General features: G+C 39.5%; 1 protein-coding gene across 1 annotated transcript in view; it reads left to right on the top strand.

The window, feature by feature from the left end:
• MAST2 (microtubule associated serine/threonine kinase 2) overlaps nt 1-15170 on the top strand; it is a 287018-nt gene that overhangs the window by 49976 nt on the left and 221872 nt on the right. Inside the window, 1 exon segment of the mRNA XM_006898983.1 lies at nt 4315-4462. The gene's annotated coding sequence lies outside the window, so the exon portion shown is untranslated.

The raw sequence follows: 15170 nt of genomic DNA, 5'->3' as shown, positions 1-15170 counted from the left end.
AAGAAAACAAAGATTCTCACCACTGGGCCAATTGGCAGCATCAGTATGGATGGTGAAGAGATTGAGATAGTTAACAGTTTTAGTTTGCTTGGCTCCACAATCAGCACTCTTGGTAACAGCAGCCAGGAAATCAAGAGATGAATTGCACTGTGAAAGCTGGCTGTGAGGGACCTCTCAAGAGTACTGAAGAGCAACCATGTCAGGCTGGAGACTAAGGTGCACCTGATTGGGGCTGTAGTCTTTGCAATTACATGCTATGCATCAGAGAGTTGGACCGTGAATAGGGTTGACAGAAAGAGAATTGATGCCTTTGAGCTGTGGTGCTGGAGAAGACTGTTGAATATACCATGGACTGCTAGGAGAACAAACAGGTTTGTCCTAGAGAAGGTGAAGCCAGAATGCTCCTTGGAGTCAGGGATTCTGAAGCTTCGTCTGATATAGTTTGGGCATGTTGCAAGGAGGGACTGGTCCTTGGAGAGGGCCATCATGTTTGGCAGAGTGGAGGGGTGGCGAAGGAGAGGAAGACCTTCAATGAGATGGATCTATTCTGTGACTGGAGAGGTGGGAATAAGTGCGTTTGAGATGGCTAGGTCGGCACAGGATAGAACAGCGTTTAGAGCTCCTGTACATAGGGTTGCTGTGAGTTGCAAACGACTCAGTGGCACATAACAACAACAACAGCAACAGTATGACTCCAGTTTTTTATAATAGAAACCAAAATGATCTGTTTTGTCATTATCCTTTTGATCTTGAGGATATGAAATTGGAATATCATGAGGGATGAGGGACTAGAAATGTGATCTAGGAAACCAGCTACAAGAAGTAAATTAGTTCTAGTTCCCGTGCCCCATTTCTTCTCTTTAGAATCTTATATGTCTCTTATACTTAGCATCTTTGTTCTCTGACATACCCTTTAATGACATTCCTGATAAATTCAGTAGTGTTCTGCTTCTAAAACATTATAGTCTAGTTGACCAAAGAAGACACATTTGGAAGAGTTCATATTACCTCATCACATTAGTTTTGTCCATTAAAGAATTATCTATGATAGTAGAAGCCTGGATATTAGTTACCTTAAAAGAGGGGAGAGAGTAATAACTGGATGGAAGCCTAAGGGAATTTTTTCCTTTTTGCCTATAAATCCAGCAATCACAGTGCCTGATCTTACAGATCCCCACCCACAGGTTGTGGGAATACATGTTTCCCTTCGTGTTTTCTTGTGATTTGAGTGACACTTGGTGATATTTTTCAAGTCTATTCAGGGAGGATGGATATTTCCTTAATTTTTTCCCCTCTGGGACTTTTATGGTTGCCTGGTCCCAATTACTTTTTTTTTTTTTAAAGAATTTTAATTGATTTTAACAAAAATTTACAAAAAAAAAAATTACAGAAAAGTTGAATTTTTTTATTCCTTCATTGTTGCACATTTTTCTCCCTACTCTCCAGTTTCCTTAAAAAAATATTCATTGTTGTATAATTTCCTCCCTCCCCTCTCCCCTGTGCACTTTGCTCTGTACTTCTTATTCTGAACTTTTGTCATACAAATAATTCCTAATAATATATTCCTCTTTCCTTTATCTGTTCCAGTGCAGTGTTTATTTATCCCCTCTTTTCTTAATTTTCCCCTAACCCCCATTTCAGTCTTACTTCTTAAAAGTGGCATTATGCAATATTTGTCCTTTTATTTCACTCAGCATATGTCCTCGAGAGTCACCAATGTTGTCTAATATTTTGAGTTCCTTGTTTTTCAGTTCTGCGTAGTATTCCGTTGTGGGAATATACTGTAATTTTTCCATTAATTTCTTTATGTGCACTTTGATTGCTTCCATCTCTTTGCCATTGTGACTAACGCAGCAGTAAACGTGAGTGTGCAAACGTCAGTGTGCATATATTTGTTTGGGTGACAGCTTTGGTTTCTTTAGGGTATAAGTAGAGAAATTTCTGGGTCATATGATATTTCTATTTCCAGCTTTCTAGGAAACCACCATACTGCCTTCCATAACGGTTGCACCATTTTACACTCCTACCAGCCGTGAATTAGGGTTTAATTTCACTAAAACCTCACCAAGATTTGTTGTTTGCTGCTCTGTTGAACTTTGCTATTGTTACTGGGGTGAGTTGATAAGTCATAGTTTTTATTTGCATCTCTCTTAGACCTAGGGATTTTGAACAATTCTTCGTGAACAAGTATGTAATAGAACTACCTTGTTTTTCTGTGTCTTGCACATTTTCAGACTTTGTCATGATACAGTCCCATCATTTTTCTATAACTTATTTTAGTGGAAAATATTTGTGTTTTTTTTTCTTTGATAGGTTTCTGTCTTATACTGGCTGGGTCTGGCTTTTGCAGTTTTACTGTAGTTGGATATTTTGGGAAATACCCTAACTCATAATCTTGATAATTCCCATTATGAGGATGACACATGATAAGACAGGGTTCAGACCTGTTGTTCCTAGGGTTATTATTATTGGTCATACTTGACTTGATGGTACCCAACAACAACAACAACAACAACAACTAAATCTTGATAATGTAGAATATTGTTTACCGGGTGAGGAAGAAGAGATATTGAAGGCTTATAGAGGATGGGTACAAAGTAAAAGAGAAGTAGCATCAGTATTTTATATTATCTGTATTTTCGCGTTCTTTTTAGAAACATGTTCTTTGCTCTTATTATAATCATATAAAGAACAACTTAAAAGGTACTTTTTTAACGTAATATATAAAGTGCTGTGTTAGCATACATATTAAAAAAATTATAACTATAACTTTGTATCACAAGTTCTATGACTTTGAGTGGCTTCTTCCCCCTCAGTGTCAGACACGTAATGTGCGAATGACTAAACAAGGCTCGAGAGGCATATGTCATACAAAAGCATTATGAACTGAAAAAGGATATATGTATGGCATATAAAGAGGGAAGTAAAGGCATCTCATTCACTTAATGTTATCAAGTCACTTCCAACTCCTAGCAGCCCTTCATCAGGTTTCTGTAAATCTTTATGAGAAATACTGCTTCTCTTTTTTCCTAATTGCAGCTGCTAGATTTGAACTGCCAGTGACACAGCCTTTGTGTTAGCATCTCAACACTCTACAGACTATGCCACCAGAGTTTCTACTTCTCACCTATAGAATTGTTTTATTTGACGTTTTACTTTTATGACAATAGTGAACAATCAGACTGTTTTACTCATTAATGACATGTCAACACTCTTGACAACCAGCAGCCAGGAAATTAAAAGACGTATTCCAATGGGAAAGTCTGCGGTTAGAAACCTCTCTAAAGTGCTGAAGTGCAATGATGTCAGTCTGGAGACTAAGGTGCACCTGATATGTGCCATTGTCTTTGTGATCACTTGCTATGCATTGGAGAGCTGGCCAATGACTAGGGATGATAGAATGAAAATTGATGCCTTTGAGCTTTGGTGTTGGAGAAGAGTATTGAATATACCATAGACTGCTAGGAAAACAAACAGGTTCAGCCTGGAGAGGGTGAAGCCGGGCTGCTCTTTGGAGGCAAGGATTCTGAAGCTTTGTCTGACATACTTTGGACATGTTGCAAGGAGGGACTAGTCTTTGGAAAGGGACGTCTTGCTTGGGAGCGTGGAGGGACAGCCCAGGAGAGGAAGACCCTCGATGAGATGGGTTGATTCAGTGACTGGGATAATGGGACCAGGTGTGTTGGAGATGGTGAGATTGGCACAGGGTAGGGCAAAGTTTAGGGCTGTTGTTCATAGGGTCGCTGTGAGTTGCAGGTAACTCAACAGTGCATAACAACTGACAGTAACAAAACCACAATACAAGGGGAAAGTAAAACTGTTAAGATTGTTTGTCAACTTGACTGGATCAGGATGCTCAGTGGTTTGACAGTTATGTAGTGAAAGAATTTTAAGAGTTATATTTTGATATAGCCACCCCCCATTTTATGGAGGAGTCATACTTTATTTTTCCTCACTTCTTTTTCTTTTTTTAAAAAAATAATAACTAGGTCTTTAGAACTAACCATCTCAATAAGTGAGTAATGGGTGGTTTTACATAATTAAAAGTGCGTTCATTGTAAATTTGTTAAAATGTCATCTTGTGAACCTTCTACCTTGCTTTTCCTTTGTCCGCTAATAATGAATATTATCATGGATTTCATTGCACACTTTAACACCTTTTAATAAGGAATTTGTTTCTGTCTTAAGTTATTGAGCAAGAAATATAAAATAGTGTTTTTAAATCTGATTAATAATGTAGAGGTTTAATAGAATGCTTTTTGTACATTAGGAAAGATGATAAAAACCTCTTTTTAATTCTTTTTTTCTCTGAAGGATGTGGTGACTGGACTTAGTCCTCTGCTCTTCAGGAAGCTAAGTAATCCTGACATATCTTCATCCACTGGAAAAGCTAAACTTCAACGACAGCTAAGTCAAGATGACTGTAAGTTATGGAGGGGAAGCTTGGCCAGTTCTCTGTCAGGTAAATAATTTTTTTTTAATAAATGTGAGATCAATAAGTAGTGTCATGTTAAACAAAAAATTCTTGATAACTTTGGATTCACTACCGATGTCTGTGGAAGAAACAATTAAGAAATCACACATATTTATTGCTCAGGGCAAACCTGCTGCAAAAACTCTTTGTTTTCATTCTCAAGAAAGGTGATTCAGTAGAATGTGGAGATTATGAAACAGTATCATTAATATTTCTGGTTCGTCTAACATACTTAGGGCATGCTGCAAGGAGAGGGACATCATGCTTGGAAGGGTGGAGGTACAGTGCAAGAGAGGAAGACCCAAGGGAGCTCTGATGGCCTAGTGGCAATAAGCTACATTGCAATTCCAGAGATACACGGTTTGAATCCACCAGATGCTTTGCTGGAGAAGGAAGGACAATCTCCTGTACCAGTCAGATCCAATTTGACGGTACACACACACAAAAAAAATAATAAAAAAAAAGAGAGAGAGAGAGAGAGAGGAATACCATTGATGAGATAGAGTGCTTCAGTGACTGGGGTAAAGAAGGTAGGTGTGTTAGAGACAATAAAGTTGACATGGAATAGAGCAGGGTTCAGTGCTATTGTACATAGTATTGCTATGAGTCACAAGCGACTCGATGGCACATAGCAACAACATCATTAATGTCACATGCAAGCAAAATACTGCTGAAGATCATTCTAAAACAGGTAGAACAGTACATGGAGAACTTCCAGAAGTTCATGCTGGCTGTAGAAGAAGCTATGGCACTGGGAATATCATTGCAGATGTCAGATGGATCCTGGGTGAAAGCAAAGAATATCAGTGGAATGTCTATTTCTGATTTCTTGACTATGCAAAGGCTTTTGACTTTGTGGTTGTTATGTGGCATCAGATCACTTGTGACTCATAGTGATCCTGTGTACGTACAGTAGCTCTGAATCTTGCCCCATCCTAAGCCACTCTTACTGTTTCTGACATACCTATCCTCATCTGAGGTCTTCTTCTCCTGTGCTGTCTTTCCACCCTTTCAAGCATGATGCCCTTCTCCCTGTACTGTTCCCTCCTGGCCACATGCCCAATTTCTGTGAGATGGAGCTTCAATATTCTTGCCTCTGGCGTTTCCTCAAAAAGCTGAACATAGAAATTTCATATGACCCAGCTAGTCCACTGCTTGGAATATACCCTGAGAAAATGAGAACTGAGACACAAATGGAAACTTGTACATCAGTGTTCATAGCAGCATTATTCACCATTGCAAGAAAATGGAAACAGCCCAAATGTCCAATCCCAATCCAACGGATTGAGAAATTATGGTACATTCACACTATGGAATACTACACAGCATGCACTAACAATGATTTTGTAAATCACTACCTAACTTGAGAAGGACTGGAGAGCATTATGTTAAGTGAGCTAACTCAGTGTCATAAGGAGAAATACTGTATAAGACTATTATTGTACAAAGTGTATGAGGATCCAAAGGGGTGGGGGGGAGCAGGGGCATGAAGATGCGTGGAGGGTTGGGGAGTATTAACCATAGGGTCACACAATTTGACGGGAGGAGTGAGGGATGGGTAAAGGAAATGGGAAAGATCTGGTGTGAAAAACAATGTATATGAACTTTTGTAAGCAAATCAATGTAAAATTTTATTTAAAAGTAAAAAAAAAAAAATCTTTGCCTCCAAGGAGCAGCCTGGTTTCACCTTTCTTAGATAAACCTGCTTCTTCTTAATGTCTTCCTTCTCCATCTGTTATGGTGCTACCAATTGCCCAGTGGTAAGAATCTTTGTCTCTTTTTTTAATTTAAATTTTTTTAAAATTAATGAGTTTTTTAATGCAACATAATGTCAAGAAGACAAAGATTCTCACCACTGGACCAATTGGTAGCATCAGAATGGATGATGAAGAGATTGAGATTGTTCAAGCTTCAGTTTGCTCGGCTCCACGGTCAACACTCTTGGCATCAGCAGCCAGGAAATAAAAAAAACATTGCGATGGGAAAGTCTGCAGTTAGGGACCTCTCTAAAGTACTCAAGAGCAACGGTGTCTCTCTGGAGACTAAGGTGCGCCTGATACAGGCCATGGTCTTTGCAATCACTTGTTATGCATCAGAGAGTTGGACAGTGACTAGGGAGGAGAATTGATGCCTTTGAGCTGTGGTGCTGGAGAAGAGTATTGAATATACCATGGACTGCCAAGAAAACAAACAGATTCATCCTGGAGAGGGTTAAATCAGGCTACTCCTTGGAGGCAAGGATTCTGGGGCTTTGTCTGAAATACTTTGGACATGTTGTAAGGAGAGACAGGTCCTTGGAGAGGGACATCATGCTTGGTAGGGTGGAGGGACAGCCCAGGAGTGGAAGACCCTCTATGAGGTGGATTGATTCAGTGACTGGGGTAATCGGGATGGGTGTGTCAGAGGCAATGCGATTGGCACAGGATAGAGCAGGGTTTAGGGCTGTTGGACATAGGGTAGCTATGAGTCGCAAACGACATGATGGCATATAACAACAGCAACAACATCATATATTTTTTACAGCATATTCTTCCATTTAATTTTTTCTGCATTCATTCATTGTTCAACATTTTCGTCCATGCCTACCCCTCCTCCCCAGTTTTTCTCTTTGAAGAAAAAAAAAAATCTTTCATTGTTTGAGCTTCAATCCATTCTGAAGCCTGTTTTCCTTGACCTCCAGCAGATGCTTCAAGTCCTTCTTGGTTTCTGTGTGCAAGTTTGTGTCATCGTCATAAAATATGTTGATGAGTCGCCCTCCAATCCTGATGCCATAATCTTCTTCATAAAGTCCAGCCTCCTGAAAAATATGTTCCATACAGTGTTGAATAAGAGTGATGAGAAAGGTTTTCCTTGTTTGGTTTCCATTTACGAGGGAAATGCCTTCAATCTCTGTCCATTGAGAGTAATGTTTCCATTGATTCTGTATATATGATTTTAATTATGCTGAGGAATTTCCCTTTAATTCTTATTTTATTGAGCTTCTTTTTATGAAGAAAGGATGTTGAATTTTGTTAAGCACCTTTTCCACATGTTGTTGTTATGTGCCGTCGAGTCGCTTGCATCTCATACCTACCCTACGTACAACATCCCAAAACCTTGCTCTATCTTATGCCAGTTGCACGGCCTCTGACACACCCATCCCTATTACACCAGTCACTGAATCAATCCACCTCATAGAGGGTCTTCCCCTCCTGTGCTGTCCCTCCACCCTCCCAAGAATAATGCCCCTCTCCAAGGACCGGTCCCTCCTTACAACATGTCCACAGTATGTCAGACGAAGCCCCAGAATCCTTGCCTCCAAGGAGTAGCCTGGTTTAACCCTCTCCAGGATGAATCTGTTTGTTTTCTTGGCAGTCCATGGTACACTCAATACTCTTCTTCAGCACCACAGTTCAAAGGCATCAATTCTCCTTCTGTCATCCATAGTCGTGATCCAACTCTCTGATGCATAACAAGTGATTGCAAAGACCATGGCCTTTATCAGATGCACCTTAGTCTCCAGAGTGACACCATTGCTCTTCAGTACTTTGGAGAGGTCCCTAACAGCAGACTTTCCCATCACAATACGTCTTCTAATTTCCTGGTTGCTGGTCCCAAGGTGTTTACTGTGGAGCCAAGCCAACTAAAAGCTGGGAACAATCTCAATCTCTTCACCATCTACCCTGATGCTGTCACTTGTTCCAGTGGTTAGAATCTTTGTCTTCTTGATATTGAGCCTCAATACATATTGAAGGCTGCAGTCCTTGACCCTCTGCAGCAAGAGTTTCAGGTCCTCCTCAGGGTCAGCAAACAGGGTTGTGTCATCTGTATAGCTGCATAACACAGATTGTTGATAGATCTTCCACTAATCCTGACTCCGTACTTCTCCTCATAGGGCCCAGCGTCCCGGGTAATCTGTTCTGCATACAGGTTGAAAAGGTATGGAGATAGGGCACATCCCTGGTGTACACCCTTCCCAATTTTGAACCGTGCAATGTTTCCTTGCTCTGTTCTGACAACTGCCTCTTGGTCCAAGTATAGATTTCTCATTAGAACTATCAAGTGTTCTGGGATTCCCATTCTTCTCAGAGTCAGCCACATTTTGTTATGATCCACACTGTCAAACACCTTTGCATAATCAATGAAACATAGATAAACAGTCCTCTAATCATGTGATTATTTTCCTTTGTTTTACTTATGTGGTGAGTTATGCTGCCTGTTTTTCTCATGTGCAACCATCTTTGCATGTTGATGTTGATTACCTTTGAGTCGAGCACGACTCATAGTGACCCTATGAACAAAAGGCCTTAAGGCCCTCTGTAACTATCAACATTTATCAAAGTTCATAGAGTTCCCAGAGGCATGTAATTTAGAAAGTAGATACCACTTCTGCTTCCAAACTTGACATAGTGTGTTATTGTTGTTATGTGCCATTGAGTCACCTGCGATGCATAAGACCCTTTGTATAGCATCTCTGACTCTTTCCCTGTCCTGAGCCAGTCTCACTAATTCTGACACACCAACCCCCATTGCCCCAGTTACTGTAATTTATCTCATCCATGGTCTTCCTCTTCTGTGCTGTCTGTCCACCCTTCTTCTAAGCATGATGTCCTTCTCCAAGGACGAATCTCTCCTGGACACATGCCCAAAGTATGTGAGATGAAGCTTTCTAAGACAGATCTGTTTGTTTTTTGGCAGTCCATGGCATGTTCAAGATTATTTTCCAGCACCACAATTCAAATGCATTTATTCTTCTGTCATCCTTAGTCATTGTCCAACTCTCTGAAGCATTACAAGTAATTGAGAAGCCTGTGGCCTGGATTAGGTGCACCTTTATATCCAGACTGACATTGTTGCTCTTCACTCTGGGTAGGTCCATGACAGCAGATCTTTCCAGTGTAGTTTGTTTTTTTATTTCTGACTGCTGGTGTTAAGGAAAGGATGTTTAATTTTGTTAAGTGCCTTTTCCACACAGATTAATATAAGCGTGTTTTTTCCACCTTTGTTTTACTTATGTGGTGAGTTACACTGCTTGTTTTTCTCATGTGCAACCATCTTTACATACGAGGTATGAATCCTATTTAAGCAAGATGAGTGGCTTTTTTTTAGTGCATATTGTTGGATTTTTTCAGTATGGATTGAAGCTCAACATCAAGAAGACAAAGATTCTCACCACTGGGCCAATTGGCATCACCATGCCAGATGGAGAAGAGTTTGAGGCTATTAACAATTACAGCTTGCTTGGCTCCACAATCAGTACTCTTAACACCAGCAATCAGGAAATCAAAAGATGGATGATGTTAGGAAAATCTGTTGTCAAGGACCTCTTCAAGAGTGCTGAAAAGCAACGATGTTAGTCTAGAGACCAAGGGGTGTGCCTAATCCAGGTTATGGTCTTTGCAGTTACTTGCTATGCCTCAGAGACCTGGACAATAACTTTGCATGACAGAAGAATTGATGCATTTGAATTGTGGTGCTGGAGAAGAGTCTTGAACATGCCGTGGACTGCCAAGAAAATAAGTGTCTTGGAGAGAGTGAAAGTTTCTCCTTGGAGGCTAGGATTTTGAAGCTCCATCTCACATATTTTGGGCAGGTATCCAGAAGAGACCAGTCCTTGGAGAAGAGCATCATGCTTCAAAGAGTGGAGGGACAATTCAGGAGAGGAAGACTCCAGATGAAATGTATTGATAAAGTAACTAGGGCAATGGGGGTAGATGTGTTAAAATTAGTGAGTTGAGACTAGCTCAGGACAAGACAAGCTTCGGAGCTGCTGTACATAGGGCCACTAAGGGTCACAGATGCCTCAACGGCACATAACAACAACAGCAACAGTGTTGGATTTGATACAGTAGTATTTTATGGAGAGCATTTCCATCTATGTGTGTGAAGAATCTTGTGTACAATCTACTTTTTTAGTGTTGTCTTTGCCTAGTTATAGTATCAGGATTATCCTTGATTCACTGATTGAGTCTGAAATAGTTTTAGAAGTCTTGATTTTAGATCTTCTCTGAAAGCTTGGTAGAATTCACCAGTGTAGCCATCAGGCCCAGGATTTTTTTAAATTGGGAATACTATTATGACCTGTTGAATTTCTTCTTCTGTTCAATTTATCTACTTCTGTCTTTAAGTTTAGACAGTTAGTTTTAAAAAACTTGTCCATTTCCTTTAGGTTTTCAAGTTTGTTGTAGTCTAGTTTTTCTTAGTATTCTTTAACTGTCCTTTTTATTTCACTTGTTTCTCTTTTGACTTAATTGGTTTCATTTCATATTCATATTATTTGAGTCTTCTCCTTTTTTTTTGGTTATATTTGCCTTGAGTCAATCTCACTTTATTTAAACCACCCCAGGCATAGATTTGATATATTGAACACTAAGGATTGAAGACAAGATGATTTGTGGGATGACCTCACAGATCTCCATGACGAAAGCAAACAGTCCTTACAAAGAAAGGGAATAATGAAAAGACTAAAAAGGAAGCTTGGAAAATTGCATAAAACATAGAGAGGTAAAAGAAAGGGAAGAAGTGCTTAAGGAAAAGATATAAAAAGAAGATTTTAAAGGGCAGCTTGGAAAGATGAACTAAGTTTTATAATTAAATTTGAAAAGAGCTGGAGTTAGAAAATCAAAAGGAAAGAACATGCTTGGCATTTCTCAAGCTGAAAAAACTGGGAAAAATATTTGAGGCCTCAGGTTGACATACTGAAGGATTCTGTGACTTGTCTGAGAAAGATAGGAAGACACTAAACAAGATAGGTTGACAAAGTTACTGTAACAATGGGTTTAAGCATATTAGAGATTGTGGGAATGACATAGGATAGGTCAGGGTTCTGACCTGTTACAGAATCTCTGTGATGTGTAGTTGACTTGACGGCACTTGTTACAAGAACATATGTACCAGGGACTTGATTCTTTTAATCTTTCAAAGATCCAGTTTCTAGTCTTGTTGATTTCTTTCTGCTGTTTTTCTGTTTCATCATTTCTGCTCTGCTTTTTATTATTTCCTTTCTTCTGACTAGGCTTTGCTTGTTGTTCTTCTATTTTTCAGAGATTTAAAAAATTTTTTTAATTTTTTTATATTAATTGTTTTTAAATTTTATTTTATTAATTTTAATCAATATTTACAGAGATTTTGAATTTCCATTCATTCATTGTTGCACTTTTCTTCCTGCCCACTCCTCCCCCCAGAGATGTTTTAAGCTCTTGTTTTTGGTTTTATCTCTTTTTGATATGTGTATTTATTGACTTATATTACTGCCTTTGGTGTGTCTTTAAGATTTTGGTATGTTACATTTTTGTGCTCATTTATTTCAAGAAGATGTAAAAATTCTTCTGTTACCAATAATGTTTAAGCAATGTGTTAATTAGTTTCCATGTTCTTGATTCCCCCCTTATTAATCTTCTAATTGATTTCTAATTGTACAGCATTATGATTTGAGATGATGCTTTGTAATAATTTAATATTTTCAATGTATTGAGCCTTGCTTTGTGGCCTAACAGAGTTCAGTCAGTCAGAAAAGAACAATTATAAGAGTACTATTTAGCATAAAAATTAAGGAATGATGATAAACTGTGATTGACTCTGAGAAGAATGGGAATCCCAGAACATTTGATTTTGCTTATGTGAAACCTATACTTAGACCAAGAGGTAGTCATCAGAACAGAGCAAAAAGACACTCTGTGGTTCAAAATTGGGAAGGGTGTCCCCCAGGGATGTCTTCTGTCTCCATACGTTTTCACTCTGTATGCAGAATAGATCATCTGGGACGCTGGGCTGTACGAGGATGAATATGCAGATGACATAACCCTGCTTGCTGAAACTGAGCAGGACTTGAAGCGCTTGCTGCAGAAAATCAAGGACTGCAGCCTTCAATATGGATTGAAGGTCAACATCAAGAAAACAAAGATTCTCACAAGTGAGCCAGTTGGCAGTATCATTGTGGATGGAGAAGAGATTGAGATTGTTAACAATTTCAGTTTGCTTGGTTCCAGAGCCAGAAAATCTAGAGACAAATTGCATTAGGAATGTCGGCTGTCGGACCTCTCCAGAGTACTGAAGAGCAGTAGTGTCAGGCTGGAGACTAAGTTGTGCCTGATCTGTGCCATAGTCTTCACAATTGCATACTATGCGTCAGAGAGCTGGACAGAGACTAGGGATGATTGAGAATTAATGCCTTTGAGCTGTGGTGTTAGAGAAGAGTGTTGAATATACCGTGGACTGCTAAGGAGAACAAACAGCTTTGTCCTGGAGAGGGTGAAGCCAGACTGCTCCTTGGAGGCAAGGATTCTGAAGCTTCGGGTACATAGTTTGGACATGTTGCAAGAAGGGACCAGTCCTTGGAGAGGGACATCATGTTTGGGAGGATGGCGGGACAGTGCAAGAAAGGAGGACCCTCAATGAGATGGATTGATTCAGTGACTAGGGTAATGGGGGTGGGTCTGTCAGATGGTGAGGTTGACACAGGATAGAGCAGGGTTTAGGGCTCTTGTACATAGGGTTGCTATGATTCACAAATGACTCATGGCATATAACCAGAAATGACTTATGTACAGAGGCATTCTTGAAAGTTTAACATAATTTAAAAGGTAAGGAGAATAGAATAAAAATAAAAAAGATAAATTGATGAAAGGAAAGGCAGTATACAAGAAGAGATTGATGAGACATTGTAATTAATTAATTGTAGACCAAGAAATTGTTTAAACAGACCAAAGGAACAATGTATGGTTTAAAATCAAGAAATTTGTGCTTCAAGGCTGTATCCTTTCTCCAATCCTAGTCAGGCTATATCCTGAACAAATTATTTGAGAAGCTGTACTTCATTAAGAAGAAGGTGACATCTGAATTGGAAGAGTCTCCTCAACAACCAGTGTAAAGCAGTTGACACAATCTTGCTGAAAGTGAGGAGAATTTGAGACACAGAAGATTTCAGGACTCCAGCCTCCATTATGGAATACATTTTAACATCAAGAAAATGATATGTGACATCAGGATTGGAAGTAGACTCATCAACAGTCTTCATTTTGCAGATCACAGAACCCTGATTGCTGAAACTGAGGAAGACCTGAAGTACTTGCTGCAGAGAGTCAAGGACTGGATTGAGGCTCAATATCAAGAAGACAAAGATTCTAATTACTGGAACAAGTGACAGCATCAGGATAGATGGTGACGAGATTAGGATTGTTCCCAGCTTTTAGTTGGCTTGGCTCCATAGTCAACACTCTTGGGACCATCAGCCAGGAAATTAAAAGACGTATTGCGATGGGAAAGTCTTCTGTTAAGGACCTCTCCAAAGTACTGAAGAGCAACAATGTCAGTCTGGAGACTAAGGTGTACCTGATAATCGATCATAGTCTTTGCATTTACTTGCTGTGCATCAGAAAGCTGGACAGTGACTAGGTATAATAGAAGGAGAATTGATGCCTTTGAGCTGTGATGTTGGAGAAGAGTATTGAATATATTAGGGATTGCTAGGAGAACAAACAAGTTCACCCTGGAGAGGGTGAAGCCAGGCTTCTCCTTGGAGTCAAGGATTCTGAGGCTTCGTCTGACACACTTTGGATATGTTGCAAGGAGGGACTAGTCCTTGGAGAGGGACATCATGCTTGGGAGGGTGGAGAGATGGTGCAGGACAGGAAGACCCTCGATGAGATGGATTGATTCAGTGACTGGGGTGGTGGGGATATGTGTGTCAGAGACAGTAAGATTGGCACAGGATAGAGCAGGGTTTAGGGCTGTTGTACATAGGGTTGCTTTGAGTTGCAGGATATTCGATGGCACATAACAACAACATCTTTTTTAGCTTTTATTATGTGAGTTTTGCTAATGTTGACATTTTCATCTACTCTTGTTCCTCCTCTTCTCCTCTTCATGCTCTTTTTAATAGGGAGAATGCTGGATCTAAATTTATGCAATTTTAAATTTTAGTTTTACTCAAATTGTCCTCCCAAGTATGTTTTATCACGTTTGCAGCAAAACCAGAAACCCCCCCCCCCCTTTCTCACAACAGTGCTTATTTCTGTGATTAGTAAAATTTTGCCAGGTAGAGGAAGGATTTTTAAGGCAAATTAGTTATCAAAGATATGAAAGTGTAGGCTAGAGTATTGAAGTTGAGCAATTAAATGGTATGGTAAAGCATGGAGGGTGATGAACTCAGGAAGATAATCTAGATTTTAGGCAGACCTAATTTGGACTACACTGTAACTAATGGTCAACTCCAAAATGAGGGATTTATCCTTCACTACTCCACAAATTGCTGTCTGTCAGATACTCTTCTAAGTCTAAACATTCAGATTAAGATAGACTAGGAGGAATGATTGGCCAGCCACTTCTGAAATGGCAGGCCTCTGAAAACCCTATGTGCAACACAACACACGTAGACAAACAGAAAGGGAAACCTAGGTAGAGCTTTCAAGCATGGAAATACAAAGGAAGAGGAACAGTTGTGAGCAGATACTAGTAATTGGAACATGGAATGTGAGAACCATGAATGTAGGAAAATGAGAAATTGTTAAAAAAGAAATGGAACACATTAATATTGACATACTAGGCATTGGAGAGATGAGATGGACTGGCATGGGGCATTTCGAGTCAGATGATCATTTGATCTATTATTCTGGAGACGAAAAGGTGAGGAAAAATGGAGTTGCTTTCATAGTTAAAAAAGAAATTTCTACATCCATCTTGAAGTACAACATTGTGAGTGATAGGATTATATCCATAC

This window comes from Elephantulus edwardii, unplaced genomic scaffold (assembly GCF_000299155.1).
Source record: "Elephantulus edwardii isolate Elephantulus edwardi_28Jun2011 unplaced genomic scaffold, EleEdw1.0 scaffold00243, whole genome shotgun sequence".
Classification (NCBI taxonomy): Eukaryota; Metazoa; Chordata; class Mammalia; order Macroscelidea; family Macroscelididae; genus Elephantulus; species Elephantulus edwardii.
Note: the sequence above shows the minus strand (reverse complement) of the source record. Positions and strands in the feature narration are given on the sequence as shown.